At 42.9% G+C, this 24447-nt stretch overlaps 1 long non-coding RNA gene across 1 annotated transcript; it reads left to right on the plus strand.

The window, feature by feature from the left end:
- The first annotated feature begins 6209 nt into the window (after positions 1-6209).
- On the plus strand, positions 6210-7664 carry LOC310759889. The gene is made up of 2 exons (XR_014546615.1): positions 6210-6477; positions 6847-7664. It is a non-coding gene; the product is annotated as an uncharacterized lncRNA (long non-coding RNA).
- The last annotated feature ends 16783 nt before the right edge of the window (positions 7665-24447 follow it).

Raw genomic sequence — 24447 nt, forward strand, 5'->3', positions numbered from 1 at the left:
GACTGGCTGTATGCAGATGAGTGCTGGGAGGCATGTGCTGGGGAACCCCCAAGGGAACCCTCAGAGAAAGAAGACTGAGAGCCAGGGGGTTGGCGGTGGGACAACAATGAGTTGTCAGAGAGAGAAGAGGGAGCGGACTGGGAGGAGGAGGTGTTGAAAGCTAAAGAGGCAACAGGGTTTAGTGAGCAGCAAGAGGCTATGGCAGAGAACAGTCCAGAATCAGAGGCAGTAGCAGAGGAGGTTCAAGAGGCAGCGTGGAGACAGGCTGCTGAAAAGCCAGGGAATCTCCCCCTCCTGCTGTGACCAGCTCCCCTCCTTTCCTAGTCTCCCAGAACACGCCGAGAAATGATGAGGGCAGAGCAAAGAGAGACAAGTTGAAGGAGCCTTATGCTGTCAGTGAAGGAACCAGGGAAGGTGCCTTAGGGAGCAAGTTCTCTTTTTTTGAGTCCTGGTGTTATTTCTGTATCTGAGTTTTGAGCTCTGTGGGCCGATCAGCATATTTGTCATTTGTGGCTCAGTCTTAAGATATTTACTGTCATGCCACAAGTCTGCAAGCCTGTAAGCTGTGAATTCCCGAAAGCCATTTGGGAACCAACCAGTTTCCCAAAGGCTTTGAAGAGTCAGCATTAGCATTAATGTGTCTTCTCAAGATGCTGGCTGTGTTTTCAGTGTGCCGCTGAATTGGGTAATGCAGAGCTCAGGAAGTGCCTCTGCGCTCCTTCTGGGCTGGAGTGTGTGTGCTTCTGCTGAGGCGATGCACTTTTGTTAATCTTGTAATTAAAGGGTAGTGAATTGTAGCATGGGGGCATATTGATTTTACGCCGCATTCATATTTGTGCCATCCTGCATTCGTTGCCACTGTGTTTACCTACATTTGATCAGCTTAAAGACAGCATTAGCCAACTGAGAAAATGAGATTGGAATGAGTTGTTTGGCCTTGCTTGAGGTAAATTCTCCCTTCACTGCTCCCCCCCTGACTAAAATACTTGCTGAAGAGCTACTGAGAAAGCAAATAAACCTATGTGAAGACATTTTTTCCTTCTGATGCTGCAGTAGACAGAGCTTTGATGGGTGAACTAAAACTGGTCAACAAAGATAGAGAAGAAAAATGGGTGCATTGACTCTTCCATATAGTAACTATATCCAGCTTTGAGCATACTAGTGGAAAGGAAGGACATAAATTTACAAAAGGTACATAGGACACAATTCACACTGAAATAAAGAGGAGCTGTCAAGGCCAGGCACCTAATTTTTTTCTGCCTGAGGCAATGAACCAGATGGCTCTACCTCATTCCGTTTAAAGAAGTCCCTCCAACTGGTGGTTGATTTTTGCTTTAGGGCTGGTGATGCAATAGCACCCTCCACCATGCCTAAGAACAGCACACACAGAGCTCTGCTATCCAAACTTTGCTGCCACTTCCTGCATCCCAGGCAGCTGCCACCTGAGGCAGTCACTTCACTTTACCTAACTGTAGGGCTGGCCCTGGGAACTGTGCAAAAGTACTACTAGCCAAGGAGAGGTCAAACACCCAGTGAGGGGTGGACAAAGGGTGACATGGCTCCATCAGTTGACTAGAAGACAGACAGCTGACTGGTGCTAGAAGACTGGTGGTTGTCTGGTGCTAGGTTCTCCCCGGAAAACTGCCTGGATCTGAAGCAAAAGGTTCTAGCTCTTTCAGGCCCTTTTATGCAATTAATAAGAGAACCACATTTTATAATTTCCTCCTCCATGCTTTTAAAGGAAAAAGAAGTAATTGTGAGGCCAGCCTGTTTTGTGCAAAGTCCCCATTTCCCCGCAGCCATTTCCCACTCCCTCCACATGTGGACAATATGGCACCAAAGAGATATTGCTCTGTGCCACTGCTTCCTGAGTTATAAGTGCTTGTGGACAAGTGTTTCTTGTGTGATTGGTACTCCTCTTGCATACAAGTTTTTTTCTGAAGAGTTGACATGGCATCGTTATCATCAAAATGCTACCCTGTATTCCCCACCATAACTGGATATACCTTTTCAAGGTGGAAAACTGATTACTTTAAAAAGTCCGTACCAATGACTCTGTGATATCGCGGCAACCCATTCACAGCATAAATTTCCCATCTGGAAGCACCCTAAGTCTTCATAGGCAGTGTTTAGAAGCTGGTAAAGGTGTGCTGTGACTGGGTGCTACTACACTCTGTCATGGTGATGCAGGTAAATAAATAAACCTTTATTGTCACTACACCACCTGTGTGCAGTGAAATTAAACGAGCCCCCCTCCCTCCCACATATACACTCAGTCTTGTTTGTGCTCTGTGTGCTTGTTGGAAGTCAATTGCAACACCAGGGTGATCAACACCAGGGAGGATATTTTTCTCCTTCCCATTCTTTTTTTTCTTTTTTTTAAAAATAAATTTATTTGGTTTTTCAGATTAAAACTTTACAATACATATCAAACAGGCAACATAAAAACAAGATTCCAAGGAATCTCTTGGACTTCCCTCCTCCCTTTTGTGGGTCCTATTGTGAATCATTTCCTCCTGCATCTTTTACGATAATCCAAATCTTTTACATCTCCTTTCTGTCCAAAATTGACCATTAAGCTACAAGTGATATTCCAATCCTACTAACAATTTTAACTGTTTACAATGGTTTTTAAGATAGGTTATAGATTTCCCCGTTCCTTATTAAAATTTTGATCTTCCTGATTTCTGACTCTTCCGGTCATTTTAGCCATTTCGGCATAGTCCATCAACTAGATCTGACATTCTTCTCTGGTAGGGACTTGTCAGGGAACTGCCATCAGCTCAGAGGCAAGAGGTGGAAGGGCAGTTGTGTTATAGGGAACCTCCGAAGATCTTGCAGAGCAGTTCCTCCTCTGGCGAGGAGGAAAGCCCCACCTCCAGTTGAGAGGAGGTGGTGGGACCAGGGGATGCTAGGGAGAGCCTCAACACCGAGCCTGAGCAAACCGGAGGGAAGTACCCCATGGCCAGCACCCATTCTGCGCAGCAGGTTTTGGCACAGGGAGGGGAGGAGAAGGTTGGGGGTCATGCGACTGTTATGCTGGGGGAGGTACAAGGACTGACTACTCCCAGATTCTTCCAGCAACTGAGCCAGACATGAACTTGCGACGCTTTTCACTGTAAATAGTTTGCACTAATAATAAAGCCTGGAAAAGACAGGTCGGAGTCTTGCCTGTTCGCTCTCGAGCAACCACACCACCATCTGACAGGACTTTATCTTCTTTCCATCTCTGTGGACCAATAACGTCTGTGCAGCCGTGGTTGCCCATTACATGGTGATGTAGGTAGGGTAATAGTCAACACCAGGGTGGATATTTTTCTCCTTCCCATTCTTTACTGGGTCTGGTGAAATGCTCTGCTATCTGCTATAGATTGCAGGAATGTAGGATTTGGTGTAAAGTGTCATCTGTTGCCATCCACGAGACTTTCCCATTTCACCAGCGAGCCAGCATACATTTATTTGCCAGTGGAGTATACAACCAGCATAGCATTTGAATTTTTTATTTTTGTCTTGGGCATATCTCAAGCTCTACTCTCTTCCTGTAGTGTGGCTTCCACTAAATCCTATTGCTGCTGTGCTGAGGCATCCATCTCAAATTCTCGATGTTGCTTTAAATCAGTTTATTATCAGACAGCAAAGAGGTACGTAAATGTAAAATTAATGTTTCACACTAGTAATTGTAAAATAGTGGAAGTGGAAATGGGCACCTTAAAGATTAATGGAAGGTGCTTGTAAGTTTAAATTGGCTCATACTCACTTCTTTGTTTTAATGCAGTAGATCCAGAAAAGCATTATAAGCGTCTATATTTTCTATATTTGGCAGGGAATGAAAGATATGCAGGTTGTGTGTGTGTGTGTGAATGAAACCTAGTAACTAGTGCAGATAAAATGCTTTCCAGAGAGTTTTATCACCAGGTTCTCTTTTATTACATAATGTAATGCTATCAGGTTGTCTTTTGCCATTATACTGTTGAGAAAATAGCCTATGACAAGCCATGCAGATATAATGAGAATTGTAAGTACATCTACAGTTGGGTGTATAAAATATTTCTAATACACATGGAGCAAAGAGTTACTTGAATACACTGTCACCTTCAGTTTTATCACAGTGAAACTGGTCTCAGTTGCAGCATATCTTCATAAATCTTTAAAAACATGCAACTGGAAAATGTTAAGTTGAACTTCCTTTCACAGTTCTGAAACATTTTTTTTTATAAAAAAATCCTTATGCACAAGCATATTTGTAGATTCCTGTTCTGCATGGGGCCAAATAAATATTTTTATTTAATTTTGTCAGCTGGGGTGTGGAGGGAAGCAATGAAATCCACTGCCTCGGATGGCGTAGCCTGCCAACATAAAACCTACCAGCTGAGCACTGCAAGACAACACAACTATTTTGAAGGCTTCCCTTCTTAGTTTTGTAAAAGATCAACCCTGCAGCTAGCCACTAGCCAGCTAAGATATGTTTGAAGGCTACTCCATCACTGGAGGAGGAGGAACACCAGTGTGGTATGCCCATCAAGTATAGAGTTCCCACTAGTGGTACTTTGGCAGGAGCAATGGTGAGTGAAGCATTTGGGGGCATCTAGGGGCATGTAGTGGGGGGAGGAGGCTGTGGGTTTTCAGGATTCCAGACCACTTCATTCCTTTGCCACACTTCGATTGCAGGCTCCTCCTATAGCAGAAGCTCTGAGGAGACAGATCTATGTCCTGGTACTTCTGATGTGAATCCACTGGCACCAGAGCCTGCACCTTATTCCCCAATCCTGAGGAAACACTTCTGCCACCAAGATTCCAGTGACTGGATCACAGATTCCTCACAGGAGAGCCTGGAGCATTCACAAAAGCAATTCCTACACTTTGAAACCCTACTGCCTAGAAAAAGCCAGCACCTGCAGAAAAAGACAATGGATCTTTAATTGGAGAGTGGGAATATTCACGGTACAGGACTTCCATCTTGACTATGTGGCCCACGCTGAAAAGCTCTGCCAACTGCTACAAGATGTTGCAGGGATACAAGATGTTGTAATCTTAGGAACCAGTACCTAAGGCTTGGACTTAAACACACCATTTCGACTTGTCTGTTTCAGAGCCCTGAATCTGCTGTTCTTTTTATTATATCTCTCTTTTTTATTGCTTAGTTAAGAAGTGCTAATATAACAAAAAGAAAAACAAAGAATCAAAAATGTAACCACCACAGCCTAGAACGATAAAAGTGTATCTCTGCTCCAAAAGAGTAATAAAGTACTGAGACGTACAGTAATTCTGAAATAACAAGCACATGTATAAATGAAATTATTTTTCTACCTGTGAGTTCTACCATTATAGAAAATAAAAGTTCTATAAAGCCTTAGATGAGCCAGACATTTGCATATACTGATGACGCTGAGTGAACATGTGCCTCAATATTCATATATGTAAGAAGACAATGTCACATACAAACAAACAAACAAACAAAAAAACAAACAAACAGTTATTCAAGCTCTGCCCTTTAGATACTTTTCAAACATATCTTTTCAAGGAGGGCAAATTGCCAAACCCTAGAGTATTAGCAGTCCAAATTACAAAGATGGAAAGTCTTTGAGAATTTGGCAATGTAGCCCCAAGCTGCTGTTAAAGGCAAAGGGACCCCTGACAGTTAAGTCCAGTCGCGAACAACTCTGGGGTTGCGGCGCTCATCTCGCTTTACTGGCTGAGGGAGCTGATGTTTGTCCACAGATAGTTTTCCAGGTCATGTGGCCAGAGCAGCACACGGAAATGCTGTTTACCTTCCCGCCGGAGCGGTACCTATTTATCTACTTGCACTTCGTGCTTTCGAACTGCTAGGTTGGCAGGAGCTGGGACTGAGCAACGGGAGCTCACCCAGTCACGGGGATTTGAACCGCCGACCTTTCGATCAGCAAGCCCTAGGCTCAGTGGTTTAGACCACAGCACCACCCCTGTCCCCTGCTGCTGTTAAGAGATAATAAATTAGTTCTTTTGCATCCTGTTCTGTTTCCATAAGCAGGCTCAAAAGTGTTAGGTGAAAAGATAGAACAATGGTTTCTTTAGTTATCAGATAGATCTTGGTGAATGCCTTATTCCAGAACTGAGCAACCCCAGGGAACTTGCATCCCTCAAAGATTGGGGGGGGGGCATGCAACATTATGTATTGTGCAAAGAAGGCCTTTCTCTGTCTTGAATCAGCTGCCAATCCTTCTATTTATATTGAGATTTCTGTCGTACCCTTCTGTTACCTACTAGGCACCACTCATTGGCATTAACCCAGGTGATCTCCAGGTGATCTCCAGTGGATATAAGTTTTATTCTCCAGGGTCCATAAGGTAATATTGCATTGCCCATCAGTTCTGATACCTACCATTCTAACATGAAATACTCAAGTCAGCCTCTCCATATGTTAACTCTTTGCTGCAGTATATCTTTGCTGCACAAAAATTATTAGCAATGATTTTCCAAATGGGTAGCAAGAAAAAGTAAGTAAAGGTAAAGAGACCCCTGACCATTAGGTCCAGTCGTGACCGACTCTGGGGCTGCGGCGCTCATCTCGCTTTATTGGCTGAGGGAGCCGGCATACAGCTTCCGGGTCATGTGGCCAGCATGACTAAGCCACTTCTGGCGAACCAGAGCAGCGCATGGAAACGCCGCTTACCTTCCCGCCGGAGCGGTACCTATTTATCTACTTGCACTTTGACGTGCTTTTGAACTGCTAGGTTGGCAGGAGCAGGGACTGAGCAACGGCAGCTCACCCCATCGCGGGGATTTGAACCACCAACCTTCTGATCGGCAAGTCCTAGGCTCTGTGGTTTAACCCACAGCGCCACCCGCGTCCCTAGCAAGAAAAAGTAGATTTGATAAAATGCTGTTATCCAGACGTGCTGAATAAAAGAAGTGAATGCTGCAGGGGCTGACAAATCACTCGGCTTAGAATCATTTAGCCTGGAGCAATATTATGGGGCCAAGATAATAATTCTACATGCTGCTACAGTTCTGAATCTATGTATGAGCTTGTGGGACCTATTGACTTGAGAGCAACTTACCAACTGATGTGCATGGTGAAGATGTAGTCCTTGATCATTCAACATAATCAGGATAGACTTTGCTCCTTGATGCTTCATTGCCTGAATGTGCTAAAGTATTCAAACAAAAAAAAAAATGTTTTCCCCCATATATGCAATTTCAAAACTTTGTCTCAATATGTTGGTTTTCAGTTTCCTGCTCTGATGAATCTGAAATACCCTGGATCTGACACGCTGTCACTTGATTTCAGGAATGAAGTTGTTCAAATTGATAGAAGATTTTTTTCCCCCAACTGTCACTCTGTATTGAGGTTCGTGGAGTTTCATTTTTATTGGGAGGTTGAAAAGAAAAGAAAAGAAAAGAAGAGTTTGCTTGAAATATTGAAGTCTAAGTCCCTATTGTGTATAATGATGGAGCTTTTAAAATAGCTAGCAGCTAAGCAATGCCATCAAATTGTCATTTATCACACAATCAGATTTCCAGCAGAAGTGATGTTATGAAACTAATTTACTAAAAATACATTTTAAAAATGCTGTCTTTCTCCCTCCAAGAAGAGAGTGCCTAAAAAAAATGTGTATATTAAATTTCGTTACTGAAAAAAAACATGATGGCAATGCTAGGCTATGATTTGAAGATGCATCCCGAAATGATGGCAATATTTTTTGGATGTCGTGCTCTCACAGGGCTGTGATCTCGTGTGACATTCCAAACACGTGTTTTTGGGTGCCTTGTGAGATCTCACCCTACAAAAGCATTTATTTTTTTCAGAGTGATAGCAAAGCGTGGGTCATGTGACTTGCAGAGAGCTTGTCCTGGAAGACATGTGACCCAGTTTTGAGTCTGAAAAAGTTGGACGGCACGAGTTTATTTTTATACCTGGTTGACCCACACAGAGAACAGATTAAAGAAGTGAGAGTGTTTATTTTCTTTTACTTTTATTTTTCTCCTGTATTTTTTAAAAATATATATTTGCACTAATAAGTTTTCATATTTTTTTTTACATCCGAATGTGTCCAATAAATAAACTGTAACATGTCTTATTCAGCAGAACAGTTTCATATGTGAAATATGTGGGGGTAGCTTATTGTCCTGGTTCAACCATACCAGTTAGTACAAATTAGCATATAGTTCGGTTAATTAAACTGTAAATTGCAATTTTCTATCGATTTCTGCAGTGCCAGCTTCCTTCCAATGAAGGTGATTTACTCCTTTCTCAGCCAGCCCCCCAATGCTCCTTGATAAGGTAGAATTTAAAGCCTAATTTAAAGACATCGATAGGGATTTATTCTGGGTTGAACTTTTAAGCCTATGTTTGCATATGTTGACAAATGGTTGTATGAATGAATCATGACTTAGCGTTGTATTAAGACCCAATATATACGCTCCTGATGCAATGGAGATTCCATTTTTTTCACACCTGCATCCACAATGCATCTATAACGTGGGTTGGTTGACCTGACAGGAAGTTTCCATATCAACACACCTTGCTAGGAGCTACTAGTACTCCTGGAGTAACTCTCGACATGCTCTCTTTATCTCATGTGATTTTACCATTCAGACATCACCAGTGTGGCATGCTTTCCTGCAAGAGCCAGTGACAACATTGTCTTCTAGTCAAAAAAATTGACTTCCGCAGTGTTCGTGATTAGGATTTGCAGGTCTGCAGCATCCCAAAGCCAGAGACACAAGAGGTGAGACCTAGCGACGTCACAAGGTCACCAGCTTTGTCAAAAATCTAATGTGCGAGTTGGGCCTGGAACGTGGCCCAGTGTTAAAGGGGCAGAGCTAGGGATGTGTAGGCCCAGAAGAAATTTTTTAACCTGGGGGTGGTGGTGGTCTTTTATTCCTGCACACTGCTTATACATAACTGCTGGTGCTATGTATGCTAAAGGTAAAGGTAAAGGGAACCCTGACCATTAGGTCCAGTCGTGACCGACTCTGGGGTTGCGGTGCTCATCTCGCTCTATAGGCTGAGGGAGCCAGCATTTGTCCTCAGACAGCTTCCGGGTCATGTGACCAGCATGACTAAGCCGCTTCTGGCGAACCAGAGCGGCACACGGAAATGCCGTTCACCTTCCTGCTGGAGAGGTACCTATGTATCTACATGCACTTTGGCATGCTTTCGAACTGCTAGGTTGGCAGGAGCAGGGACCGAGCAACAGGAGCTCACCCCGTCGCGGGGATTCAAACCGCCGACCTTCTGATCAGAAAGTCCTAGGCTCTGTGGTTTAACCCACAGCGCCACCCGCGTCCCCTATGTATGTTAGTTATGTGCAAACTACTTACCGCAGGTATACATGTATGTATCTCATACGCCTTCATATTTAAAGGTCACATCAAGTGCAAAGTGTTCAAGATCAGCTGATGGCCCTGATGTTTAAGGAAAAGGGCCTATGTACTGGAGGTTTCCCACCACTGCCTCATACCAATAACAGACAGAATCAAAGATTGGGACTTCCTGTATTTTACAAGAGGCTTCCACAAGGGAGAGAATGAGAGACTGGAGATATCTGAAGATCAGCATTGGAGTTGGGATTTATCTCAACTTCTTTGTCATCTGGTTGAAAACATAGCTTCCAGCTCAATCAGCAATTGCTTTTTTTTGTGACCATCTCACTGTTGAGTGCTTGTTCTTAAGAGAACCTGTCCTCCCACATTTTTTTTTTTTTGGTTAATATTATTTTCCCTCCTGTACAGCCCTAATTGCTCACACACGCCAGAGTTTTATGCCAGCCATAAAAGAAAATGAAGGAGGTCAAGACCCTCAGATCTGTTTACGCTTGGATGGAGCAGGCAAAATTTAATACACTTTCCACACAAAGTTCCTGCATCTCAGAATTCATTATGTTTTAACTTCTCTTTGTGATAGTTAATCTACCCAACCATCACGTTGCAATCAAATTTCGTGCTGATTCCTTTTATATTTCTATTGGGCCATCCTCATTCAGTCTGAGCAGACTTTTCTCTCTAATCACTTGGTTCCCCACCCCCTTTCCTAGTTAGACGGAGCCTTGTATATATTCCCATTTTATAATTTATATTTTAAGTGATTGATGCATACCAATGTAAAGGTCCCTATTGGGACCATACAAGGTTAGTATAGTTTAGATCTGAGTTGGAGGCCACCAACTTGTGTGGCTTTAAAAGAGGAATAGACAAATTCATGGAGAAGAAGACCTTTGATGGCTATTTGTCATGATAACTATGCTCTGCTTCCACCATGGGAGGCAGTAATGCTTCTCCGTACCTGTGCTGGTCCCGTGGGTTACCCGAGAGGCGAGGTCCAAGTCCGGTCTGTGGTCAAAGGTGCAACGTGGAGGCAGTCTGTAGTAGCTGAAGCTGGGTGCAGGTCAGGGAGTCAGGTGAAGTCAGGAACAGGCTTGCAAGCAGGGAGCCAGGGTGGGTCAGGAGCTCAGGCAGGAAAGCAGGACAGGGTGCAGGCAGGAACTAGCGACCAACAATGTTGATCCCACAACTTGGGACTGGGGCTGGCTGGCTTTTATCTGCCCCGAGGCATAGGGCAGCCCCGATCCTCTGGTGACTCGCCTCTCTTGGCCTGGAGGCAAGCACTCCTCCTGCGGGAACTTAGTTCCCTCCACCTCTCTGCCCTGAGCCTCTGCAGCTCAGGAGAGGCTGGAGGGTTACCAGACCCAGAGGCAACCTCAGCTTCCTCTGATGGGGCTGAGAGTGGAGCACCTGCAGGCAATGGGTCCTCCATCACGTCAGGAACCAGAGCAGACTCAGCTGATGCCTGCAAGGAGGATCCAGCACAGGTGAGGACCCTTCAGGCTCAAGCCCCACCCCAGCTCAGCTGGTTCTGGGGGCGGGGAATCCTGTGCAGGCTGGGATCCCTCAGGTTCAGCATCTGAGTCCGAATCACAGGCCATCACAGTACCAACTGCTGGAAACCACAGGTTGGCAGATTGCAGAACCTGCTTGCAGGTTCTCCAGAAGAATCTGGTTGGCCACTGTGAGAACTGGATGCTTAAGTAGACGGGCTATTATTCTAGCACTTATACAGCTACTTGCAGTCACACAGAGAAGAGATTTCATGTTTAGCTCCCCCATATGGGCTTCACAAATGGAGCGAACGTGAGCATTGCCTGGCAGCAACACATCAAGGTGCTCACTTAGGTGCCATCATGAGTGTGAACTAACAATGGAAAAAAAATCTGCCAACTTCATGCGCTCTGTTTTTCATTCCCCCCATTTTAAATTCAGCTCACCACATTTCTGAAGCAATTTGTAATTTGCCAGCCTTTTAGTGGATGTTTTCTCTTATGCATTTTTGTATGCAGTTTTGACATACGTACAGTGCTATTTTTCCAGAAAAAGAGGTGTCGGAACTCATCACGAACACCTCCCTCATTATCTTAGAATGATAATGGCACCCACCTGAGAGGTGCTGGAACTGAGTTCTGGCGAGTTCTGACTGAAAATAGCATTGCTTATATAAATATATGTAAATTTGCAGGCAATTTCCATACATATATTGCATTTCTGCATGCTATTTTCACAAATAAATGCATTTTGCTGCACACTTCCCCCTAATATATGCATTTTTGTAGAACTGGATTGGAGAACGGCATTGCAAAATTTGGAAACATTAAAATTTCAAAGCGTGACTGTGTTTTGGCTCACAGATTGGTTCAAGGAGTGTGAATTAGATTCTTTTTCATTAAAATGCAAACAAAATCCAATTTCTCTCCCATCTTTAGTTTGAACAGGGCCGGAGTTAACAGGATTTTTCACATACCTTATTTCCTACTTAAGCATGTTCTGAAGCCTTGGCATGGGGAAAAGAGCAGACTGAGACTTTCCCCTCCCCCCCTTCATCTTTCCATCTAATGTAAGTAATTTGACATATCTCCGAAATAGTTTGTGACACACGCATACTCTTAATAACATTGCTTGCAGCAAGAAGCAGGCTATCCTTGCACTTGCTCAAGTCTCATTCCATTTAATCTTCATAAGCACTTGCTGACATTCACCGTATCGTCTCCCAAACAAAAGTCAAAGGAGATGTTAATTAAAAATGGCTTTAAGATTTATTCTTGAGGGAGAATTATTGAACAAGTTCTGTTTTCACAGTTAAGCGCTTAACGTGCTGAGCTTTGCTTAAAGGTGAGGCAGAAGTTCACAGCGCTGTTAGATATATGCTGAAAGATCTGGCAAAGTTTCACAGCAGTCTTAGTTGCATTTCTACTTTCCAAGCTCTTCCCTTCCACTCCATATTCCACCCATTTTTTTTAATTCTACAGTCGTACTTTGGAAGTCTAATGGAATCTGGCTTCACTTACCTTTCCCTTTGGCCACACCAATAATAATAATAATAATAATAATAATAATAATAATAATAATAATAATTTATTAGTATTTATACTCCACCCATCCGGCTGGGTTTCCCCAGCCACTCTGTGCGGCTCCCAACAGATTAAAACCAAATAAGACATCAAACATTAAAAACTTCCCTAAACAGGGTTGCCTTCAGATGTATTCTAAAGTTAAATAGTTGTTTATTTCCTTGACATCAGATGGGAGGGTGTTCCACAGGGCAGGCACCATCACCGAGAAGGCCCTCTGCCTAGTTAATAATAATAATAATAATTTAACGCACATCTATCACAAACATGCTGATCGTGCAATAGTTATGCATGGGCTGAAATGACTCCCTTCTTGCAACTCATATTCTTTCAGGATGTTGCTGAGTATGTTCCTGCTCCTCCTCCAGCAGCATAAAGGATGAAGGTTAGACATTTACATCAGGTTAAAAGTACCACAAAAGCAGGGCCGCTTCTACAAAACAAATAGGTGTTTGAATACTGATGAGACAGAAACAGATGAGCTGCCCAGGTGAAGAGTTATGAAAGAGCAGAGTAAAGCAAAGAAATGATAAATGTTTGCAGGGTTGTACATAAGCGCTATTTGAGCGGGGCTATGGGAAGCTCTGTTCTCATACTAAGTATGTGCAGGCAATATGTAGATCTTCAGTGCCATTCTTCTTCTAGGCATAGGAACTGGATTGTAAACATGGCAGCAATCTCTCCACATCCCTCAGATCCTACAGACTGTAGGCATGAATGTCAAGCAAAACATTTGAAGAAAACTACATCCCTAGGTGTGATTTGTGCTCTGCAGTTTGGGATCCACACCTATGGGTATAGTCGTTTATGCATTCGTCCACCGAAAACAGTGTAGATTTTTTGTGTGTGTGAATTTCTTGGAGATTTTGCAAAAGAAAGCCCAACAATTTCTCTTTTGTGTGCGGATTTTCACTTTTTGAAATATGGCAACCCTACTATTGTATGCACAGACACTGGGTGTGTGGAGGAGGTAAGAATGGCAGTGAATGATCAAAAGAGCTTGTAGTCCCTGAATGCTTTGATACACCAAGGAAAAAATAAGTAAAACACTTGCCAGTTTCCCTGGAATTCTGGCAAATGATGTCATCACTCTTGCCTTGAAAAACCTCCTGTATTCACTCCTCCACTACATCACTGCCAGTGATGGACCATTGTCTACTTCCTCCTCCTGCTGATGCCTAGAAATAAACTATTTATATTTCGTTCCCTAAATAAATATGGCCCTCTCATCCCAATTACACATTTCCCCCCACCCTTCTCAGAAAATGAATTCAATCCACCGAGCCTCACTGAGATTTAACGACCACAGTAATTTGTTAGGATGAGTAAGGAAGATTTATACGTCTGGCATTTTATTGCTCATCTCTGAGCGTTTGTGTTCTTCTGTTTATCATCCCTTTGTCCCCTGAAATATTTGCTGCATTTATGCAATGCGCTTCACAAATTTTCATGTGAGACATGAGTTTCTTGATTCTGTGCTTCTTAATAGAACAACCCCCTGCCCCCTATTGTTTGGAAGCCCGTAAAGCTATAGTATATAACATAACCAGCAAAAAAGGGACAATATTCTTTATTATTATTATTATGTTAAAATGTATAAAATAGTCAACCTCCCTGGGTTAAAAAATGAGGTTATTTGTATGCGGATGAGCATTGTAATCTGCATGTGGAGAGAATGTTCATGCATCAGTGGCTGTTATTATACTGAAAATATTCCTCAGACTTTACTACATATGATCCTTTGTAGAGGTGGGAAAAACCTTAGTGTAAGGATGCTGAAAAAAATTGCATGTCTGTTTTTCCTCACCCAAGCGGTATCAGGAAAGAATGTGTTTAAAGTTATTTCTGCAGGTTCTCCAAGCGGCAGATCCTTAGGTTTACAGATGGTTCTCTGTGTTAGTATTATTATGACTTATTATTTCTCGAGCAACTTAAGAAACTAAGCGTTATACATAAAACAATTTCTGATCTACTTGCCACTGGCAAATCTGAAAGATGGCTTTTCCACACCCATCTGGAAGCAGAACTGAACATGTTCATCCAGATGTTCCAAACCAAACCAGCTTTTACTATAGATTGTAGTAAGGCAACATGTTAGGGTTTTGTTGTTGTTGAGAAAATCACTTTGGAAAAAAGCTAATTGTACAGCCTGAGTAGTTACCCATAAGAGCAATTAAAAACAAACACCCACAGAGTTAAACATGTCCTGCTATATGACTTTTAGATGTTTTCTTTAACCAAGCCAACACTTATCCATTTTCATCCCTCAGTTCAATTTCTGGGTGCCTCTGTGGTTTTTTCTTGGTTCATTTCTGCTGCTGGGCCCAATTGCTCTCCTACGCGATGTAGTATTTCATCTCTCTCAAGGTTTATTTCACCCCATTCCTTCTCTTGCAGTTCTTGCAGTCTAGCTCTTAAAGCTTCTGACTCCACCATAACTCTTCCCCTCTTCCATTTTACAGCTACTACCTATTATCCAGCCCGACATATTTTCATTTCCAACCTTTTAACCAATCAGGAGAGTAGATGCCTAGTTAAGTTTCTATTTCCTCTTAAGTTTCCTTTGTGCTTTTGGCCCTTTGGTACAGGAGAACCTTTTGTGCAAAAAAAAACAGCCTTTTTAAAACCCACATCTCAAAATCAAAGAACACCAAAATGGCTGAAAGCCCTGCTCCTTCACATCTAATTTTTGAAATTTGTTGAAAAGGGTGGGTTTGCCTAATGTGCACTGTCTGTGAAAGCCCTGCATAAGGACTCCATTTGCACAATGGGGCTTTCCTCCATCATCTCCCCACCCCACCCTATGCACCCCCTGAAATTGGGTTATGAGGGATTGAGAGCTTTGGAATAGTTGGGTGGGGAGAGGAGAGGTGGGGTTGTTTTGTCCTGCAAGCTGCAATTCTTTCACAGATAGAACATTGACCATAGCTTGATGTTGAATTCTGCCCAAAGTACTGTTCCCAAGGGATTGTGTGAGGAGAACCACGGGGCATCTTATGTGGCTTTAGGCAGCAGAGCAAATTCCTCAGCTCAGGGAAGTTCCCTTACTAGACTACGGGAAAGCTCACGTACTGCTATTTATATTAGGATTATTTGACCTTTGACCGTGCTAACAGGCTGATGGCAGCTGGAATCTAAAAGCATCTAGAGGGCCACAGGTTAGCCACTTCTGCTATATCTAATCCTTGAAATTTGTCGCAAAGTCTAGATAGTTTTGCTTATAAGCTCCCTCAAATATCCAAAGAAACGTTTTTTCGGTTCTCGTTCTGTCTGTGTTTCTCACGTTTATTTCACTTTCTCTTCCTCTGGCTTTCTTTCCTTCCTAGTATAGAATTATGTATCCTATTAGAGACTAGCCTGAGTGAACCTTTGTACCCTATTATTAAAGTTAAAGCTTTCTGCAGAATTTTGCCCAAGTTCATCTCTCTTTGTCCTGCTGTTCTGTAAGAGGACACAGGACTGCATTATTATATCTGCTTTTAGCCTTGCCTTAGCAGTCAGTAGCGGAGCATTGTCCAAAAGCAAAAATGCTATATGACAACAATTCTGATACATTTTCAGACAACAAATCTGCAAATGCAAATGAGCTTTTGGAATTGTTTGCCAGACAGTCCCAAGAAGTTCTGGTGACTATCCTTCTAACTGATAACTATCCTTCTTTTAAAAAACTTTTAAAAGCATATCTTGTGATTTGAATCCAGTATAGGAGCCTGCAGACAGGTAAACTCAGGGCAAAGGTGGATAAAAGTGCTTTTCTCTGATAACATAAAAGCTTCCTTGGCAGCTTTTCAAGGACAGAGGAGAATGAGGGGAAAGTTAGGATGCAGAATTGCTCCTACTGATAGAAAGGGAAAAAAAGAGTCCTGATTCTTAGGTGGGATTAAATAATTTGGTGCAAAAAGATAGGCTCAGATGTTACCTGAAATGTTACCTTTTTTTGTACCTGTTCACTGTTAGCAGATGTTGATGTTTTCTTTTTCGAAAGAAGACCCAGAGAAACTTGCAAAACATTTGAAGGGTACAGGAATTGCATTTCGGAACCACTTGTTGTTGTTTTTCCAACCAAGCTGCTTCTTCGTCACACTGCGATCCCAAACATTTGGGTATCATGTTTCGAGGAAGATGGCTTCACAATGCTGTGCAGCCGGTCAATGTTATCTAAGTGACAGTGTCAAAAAGCCAATTACGAGTGAAGTCAAGAAGAAAGTGTGGCTGTGGCAGAAGAGATAAGGCATTTTTGCCACCACACCACACATAGGCGCCAACTCTCAGCCCCCACCCCCCGTATGGGACAGCTGAGCCTCACCCCCCAATCTTGAGGGGCTGGACTCCATTGAGACTCCCCTTGTTGAAAACTTGCGACCTGCTCCTAACATGCATGATGTCATACATGTGTTTTGCACATGTGACATCATGCACGCATGATGAGCCTCCCAAAGTCATGAAGAACTTGGCGCCTCTGACACCATGATTGCTGTGGTGTCTTCACCTACTGCTACTCATAACATGGACTCTTTACCTCATGCCCAGTTAGAGCTAATATTGCTCTTGACTAAGATCATTCCTGACCTCTAGCTGCCTTTTACACAATGGGGCAAATATTTTATCCCACATGGGGCATTTTTCACAATGGGGAAATTTGTTTATAACATGCTGTCAGAGCTGCCCGAGATCCCAGCTCACAAAGGACCAACGCCGCTTTGTTGTTAAGTACGAAAGTCTTTATTGAAGTTCAGTTTCACTTCCACAGCCGCAGCGTGCAGCTCTACGTCTCAAACTCTAGACCGCTGAAGCTCCGTCTGAATCTCCTCCCCCCAGACACCAGTTTAAGACTCTAGCCTTGCTCCACCTCTTCCTCTGCTCTTTCCTCCTCTGGTTCCGCCTGTCCGTCGGGGTCTCACCCTTTCTAGACTCTTCTGACGCTGAATCCCCTGAGTCTTCCCCCTCCCTCCGGCGGGCTTTAGGAGCTGGTTCCCAATCCGGGTCTCCTGCTGTCCCTCGCGCCTGTACATTTGAACTTGGCGCGCGCACCCAGCCGGCAACTTTCCTCCTGACCGTTTCACTGCTGCTGTCACTGCTTCCCCCTTCGGGGAGGCTAGCTGCAACTGACCTCCCCTCCATTCCCCCACTCTCCGATGGAGGCGTGGTCAGCCCTGACTCATCTTCTCTCCCCGCTGGAGGGGACGCTGGTCCTGACACATGTGACTCTTCCCCCCCACTACGCTCTGGTGGGGAAACTGGTCCTGATCCCCCGCTGCTGCTTTGGGGGTCCCCGCTGGCTCCTTGTTTCTGGTGTGTCCCCCCTGAGACCCCCCTTGCCCTGACCATCGGCGCCCCCTTCTGGGAATCTTCTGATTCGCTGGAGAAGCTCATGGAATCTCTCGGGTCACTGTCATACTCCCCTACGCTGCCCTCGGATTCTTCCCCTTCGCTCTCCATTTCCTCTCTCCCCTGTGCTCCTGCTCCCGAGCCCCTGACACATGCCACCTCCTGTTTCAAGCTCAGGCATAGACAAAGATACAAATTTATATTTCCTGTTATTTGTTACATCCATTAACTGCTGAACTAAAACTTACATTGCTGTTGGTTTTTTTGGAGCTTAAATAATTATTACCACTTAATTCCCCCCCCCCCCCGGCCTAACCCTTAAGTGGGCTTTATCCAATATTGGATGAATCTGTAACCATCCAGCATGTGGGGAAATCCTTAAAAAAGAAAAGAAAATTAAGATGAGCAAGGTGACTGTATTCAGTTGGGCAAGACTTGGAAACTTGCTGACATGCTCTTGATATAGTTAAGACAATCCCTGATTATCTCTTAGGGTCAGATGCCAAATTCCTATTCTCCCTCAGGCATCCATCTTTACAGTTCTGGTTTTCCAGTAATTGAGATGTAATATTAAGCACACTTTCTAAAGAACCGTATTCTTGATGAGAGTCAGAAGTTCAATTATAGTGGAAAATAGAAGATGGCTGCATCTCATTTCTCTGAATATAACAGTGATCCTAATGTTGTGTTTTTAAAGCTCAGCAACTTGAACTTTAGTATCAGCTCATTTCCCAAGTGTATAACCGCAAAGCCTTATTATTTGCTCACATTTACTCACACGGCATTTTAATGGGTTTGTTTGCAGCATTGGTGAATGAAATGATACCATTGTATTTTTTTCAATGAAGCTCCGCTCCAAGGCTTAACCTTAACTAAGGAAAAGGGGGGGGGGGGGAGAGAGAGAGATTGCCCTTACTAATGTCCACCTCTTCTTGAGTTTTACTCCCCCCCCCTTCTGTTTCCTGCACAGATGGGCCAATAAACATAATCAGAGATGCTTTAGGGGTTGATTGTATTTATGCAAATGCTGTACTGAGCCCTACACATCATTTTTGGGATGCTCTTTGCCCCCCTGAAAAAGAATCTTGCCCTTTTTCTGCCTTTTTTGTGGAGAATGTATGAGTATTTTGTGAAATGTTAAGGTTTGCGTTTGGTGCTTATTCTAATAAAGTTACAAGGTGGCTGAGGTCTATACATATGCTCTTTCATTTTTCAAATCCATCACTGCCCTCTGACCCCTTTGTAATTGTATGATGAAAACACACACACACACACACACACACACACACACACACCATCAGCTACCTCATACCTTTTTAAGGGTAAGCAACCCACAAAAATTTCACTGGAATTCACAAATTTCTGGTGTTAACTTTTCTATATGGTTTTTATTGCATGGTTCTATGTACTGTTGTTGTAAACTGTTCTGTTTTTTTAACAACAACAACAACAAATGAATGAATAAACTAAATAAAAAACAGACACTGCCTTCCTTAATAACTTAAACACCAAGCGGCCAGTGGCATGTATTAAAACTGCAATATGTATCGGAGGTACTCTGCACCAACCCCAGTCCTTACACATGGGTTACATTTGACTACATTTCTTTGTTGTTGCAATGCAAATTCAGTAGCCTCCCAAAGTCTAAAGCTTGAATCCTCCCTACGCCATAAATTCACAAAAAGCTCTTAAAACTGAGGTACTCCTTCTCAGCTCTTTTGCTGACTCTGCAGTATCATTAAATATTTACCTAGCATTTAGGATTTTTGTTTCAGGGCCACAAAGCTAACCCAGCACTGTGTGGGAGATGTGCAGGAGGAGCCTAGATGAATGCTTCACCTCTGGTTATCCTGCAGCAAGCAGGAGGGTTGACCCTCAAGGTCCCTTCCATTTAGCACTCAGTGTTGTTGGTTGTTTGATGGGTATTTGTGATGTGGACTGGGTTTCGCCCAGTGAGTCCCATTAGTAGAAGACCTACACAAGGACATCTGCTTGTGCAGTGAGGTTTCCCTCCTCCTACCACATGCCCCCCATGCCCTCCCCCTGAAATTGGTTAGGAGAATCCCTGGAACAACACATGGTGGAAGGAGAGGGGGCTTATTCCATCCGGCAAGCCGAAATACTTGACCTGATGGAAGGAAGGCCTTAGCACAACACTGAATTCCTCCTGTGGAATGGTAGCTTCAGGGGCACAGACTCTATGTGCCTATTCCAGTGAACAGATGAATCTGGGACTCAGGACTGCCTCCCTGCCATCAACATCTACCCAGCTAAGATGTAGTGGTGAAGCTGGAATTAAACACATAGGTGGGATTCCATTCCATATCATTATTACCTAAATAACGCATCTGTTACGGGTTTTCCCCTTCTGTTTTATTTCCTTTGTGGAGCTAACTTTCTCTTCCTTGAAATACATCTTCACACTTCTTCTTCCCATAGATCCTTTGGCAGAATCTCTCCAAACAACAACCTGAAAATATATAAGGAACATTTTAATGAATGTTCTGACAACTTGCACAGCACCTTGTCCTTTCTCCGCAGCCGCTGTTCTCCAGTTGGCCTGTTCTGCTACCTCTTCTGGTGGAAAGTAGGAAGGAGTTTGCAAATCAAAATGGAACATTATTTTTTTTTTTGAAGCACTTCAGTATATGTGTGAATTAGGAGAAGGCTGAGGCATTTTTCTTTTTGTTCATCTGTGTCAAATTTAATAGGCCGTTCACATTTTAAAATGTCAATATCAATGAGATTTAAACTGCTGGGATAACAGCAAACTACATTGGGAAAGGACAATTTGAATGTTTTGCTTGTCCGAAAATAGGAATTATGGAAGAGCAAGCACTGGTGACCGGAGCAGAAGAGTTGCAGAATGACAAGGGTGGCGGCGAGGGGGGTGGAGGAGGAAGAGTGATTGGCGGGAGGGGAGTGAAAATATTTTAATAGCTTTTCATATGATGAGAAAGATTAGGGGAATTGATTTAATTTTCACAAAGGAGATCTAGTGAGATGCTTGAATGATGATGAGGCTTAGAAAACAGAATTAAGAATTACTGAATTGTATTGGATTTTGCCTCGAGAATCTTAATCATGCCATAGTGGCATGCTGTAGAGGCAGAATGCTCAATGAATTTGCAGAGGCGGGGGGCATCAGAGGTAGCATGGTAACATCTTGGTATCTGATGATTTGTGCTTATTTTTCTTTTAAAGGTGAAGCCAAATATCTCTTGAATAATAATAATAATAAACTGTTCCTCAGTCCTGAAAAATTTTCCATTTACATGAGAAGACAAAAGAGTGATCCATACTAGTTATGGCTTAATTTTTTGGGGAGGGGGAGGGCATGGAACAGCACATTAAGTGTGCCCAATTTTTAAAGTCAAGGGTAATCAATCCAAGGTCATGGATGATGGCAGTTGTCCAACATTTGGAAGACACCATGTTGGCTACTCTTACTGTAGCCTCTCTCTCATGTGGAAGAAACTTCCCCTGTTCTGAAGATTTCATGGCCCTTTTAACAAGACCTTTAATAACTGAAAACTCATTTCCAATACATTTCTGAATAATGAGTCAACTTTATTGCTAAGCCAATGCAGACAGAAGGGATTTCTTCCAGTATTTCGTGCATTTGACATTTATCGTAACCTTTAACATTTACGCTCCTTCTACCTTGCTGTTCTGTCACGGTGCCCATTTCCCAGTTGCACTAGAAATTGCTAAGCTCATTGTCCATTCCAACGAAAGCTAGTTTCCTCTCCCGCTGCTGGTGGATAAAGTCAACCGGGTTATTAAACTGGACTCCATTTTGATTTGCAAGATGCAATATAAGCAGCGCCAAGACAATTTCTGCTGGTAACTTGCTGGTCACCCACAATGCTCATAAAACCTTGGAGAATTTAGAAGTCAGTAACAACATGACAACTCTTCTGAGAGGAGATGCTTCTCAAAGTGCCTCAATGCCTGTTTTATTTTCATACTCAGGAATATAATCTTTCTAAAAGTCAGGCATATGGTCTCTCTCAAAGTTATAGTTATTCTGTAAATTATTCTCATGCTCAAATAATAAGTATTAGAATAAGAGATACGCTCTGTAACTTGCTTTTAAAAAAAGAGTGGAGAAAGATCATACTTCTGAGAAATTAGTTTCAGGAGATGGATAGATTTTTGGGAAATAGATGAACGGCTTGTTCTCAAAAACTTCCACTGCTACATTATGCTTCAGTCATTTATTTCTCCATTTGCATTTTCCTTTTCCTTTGGAAAAAAGGTATTTATACTGAGTCACAGGACACAGTGTGCTTCTTCCCTGCCCTCAAACTCAGTAAAAACAAGGTATAGCAAGCTCCTTGTTGTTGCTAATTTCTCAAGGTAACTAATATACCGGAAGTCAGGTTCCAAGGTCTCGCAAGGCCTTGGGCAGCATTGCCATGGTCTTACAAGGCCTCAGATGTGACTTCCGGTGCTTTGCAAGGCACCGGACGTTGCATTGGGGGCCCTGAAGTGTGGGTGTATTTTATAGTTTCAACCAAGCAGCCAAGGGGTTAACAAAATCTGAATGTGCACATTGTGTGCGCCGCAATCTTGAATAATGATTTCAGCAAAAATTCTTGTTGCTGTGGATGTTGTAACTGCTGCTGCTGCTGCTAATAGTATTACATTATAGGATAGCAGTGCATCAGAAGTGGTCTGCAGCCAAATGCATTAGAAGGACTTGTTCTGTACGACATGCTGATTTACATCAGCAAAGGTAACGTAACATGCTTAGTTGTTCCAAGTAAAAATTTTCTGCTATACTGTTGTTGCTTTTGGATTCCCTTCCACCACCTAATGGAGTAATGGATGAACAGAGTTACCTATAATTTTTGTATGCTTCCTTTGTTAACCCTGTTACTTTTGTCCGACTTGGCATCATATGTTACCTGAAATTCTGTGGTACAGCCTGATAACGATGAACAAATCAGGCTTTTCTATTTCTGGTCTATGACTTTTCCTTATGTGTTCACACATCAGTCCATTCTTTCCAAGCAATAATCTACATTTTTAAAGTCTGCATGAAAATCTACATTTAAATATTATTTTCATCCATTTTCTCTCAAAAACACATTTTAAAATGCATTTTTAACTATTTGGAGCATTCAGAGACATTTCAATCCAGATATGTTAGCCTCGGAGGGTCAGATCAGACCAATCCATATCAGAATTTACAAAGTTGACTTCCTTAAGCATCCTAATTATTCTGGGTATTTATCATCTCTCATTGAGAACAGTGCCTTCAAAGTAGTTTTCTTTTAAATGTTGACTAAAGGTAAAGGACCCCTGACAGTTAAGTCTAGTCGCGAACGACTCTGGGGTTGTGGCGCTCATCTCCCTTTACTGGCCGAGGGAGCCGATGTTAGTCCACAGTTTTTCTGGGTCATGTGGCCAGCATGACTAAGCCGCTTCTGGCAAAGCCAGAGCAGCACATGGAAACGCCGTTTACCTTCCCGCTGGAGTGGTAACTATTTATCTACTTGCACTTTGACGTGCTTTCGAACTGCTAGGTTGGCAGGAGCTGGGTCAGAGCAATGGGAGCTTACCCCGTTGCGGGGCGTCAAACTGCCGACCTTCTGATCGGCAAGCCTTAGGCTCAGTGGTTTAGACCACAGTGCCACCCGCGTCCCAAATGTTGACTATCTGATAGTAAATAGATAATTCTCCTTTTAAAATATTTGCCGCTGAATAATTCATCATTTGCTATCCCTCCTAATCCGTTCTCAAAAGGCTGGTTTCTTTATCACACATCAGCTGCATGAACAGTAGTCTGTCTGTATGCTCTAAGGAGACTGTATTCTAGTAGAAAGACTGCATAAATAAAAAAATTGTTCAGTAGCACCTTAGAGACCAACTAAGTTTGTTCTGGGTATGAGCTTTTGTGTACATGCACACTTCTTCAGATACCTCTGCAGATATCTCTGCGTCTACAAATGTATGTAACTGAAACTGCATTACTGTCAGTAAAGCGAAATGAGCGCCACACCCCATAGTGGCCATTGACTGGACTTAACTGTCCAGGGGTCCTTTACCTTACCTTACCTTACCTGACTCTTCCTAGAACTGTTTGGTGTTGCTCTACTCTTTTGGCACACACTGCTGGCTTAGGATGGGCATTCTGCACATGCCCCAACAGAATCATTCCCAAAATATAATATTGATTGTACAGTGGTACCTTGGTTCTCAAACTTAATCCGTCTCGGAAGTCCATTCCAAAACCAAAGCGTTCCAAAACCAAGGCGTACTTTCCCATAGAAAATAATGCAAAATGGATTAATCCATTCAAGACTTTTAAAAACAACCCCTAAAACAGCGATTTTACATGAATTTTACTCTCTAACGAGACCACTGATCCATAAAATGAAAGCACTAAACAATGTACTGCAGTCACATGATCAATCAATCAGTAGCTGAACTGGGTTCCACACAGTCACAAAAACAAAACAAAAAGAGCTGCAAAAACAAAAACACAAAATAAATTGCAAAAACAGACAGACCTTAGCATAACAATCAAATCGGAAGTGTAACACTCAAAATGGAAGCGTAACACTCAAAACGGACCACGTTCAGCTTCCAAAAAAAGTTCGCAAACCAGAACACTTACTTCCGGGTTTGCAGTGTTTGGGTTCCAAGTTGTTTGAGTACCAAGGCATTTGAGAACCAAGGTACCACTGTACTTGAATATTCTAGGCGCACTTGCCATCCTGTCTTGGCA

This window comes from Podarcis filfolensis (assembly GCF_964270895.1).
Source record: "Podarcis filfolensis genome assembly, chromosome: 3".
NCBI classification, from domain to species: Eukaryota; Metazoa; Chordata; class Lepidosauria; order Squamata; family Lacertidae; genus Podarcis; species Podarcis filfolensis.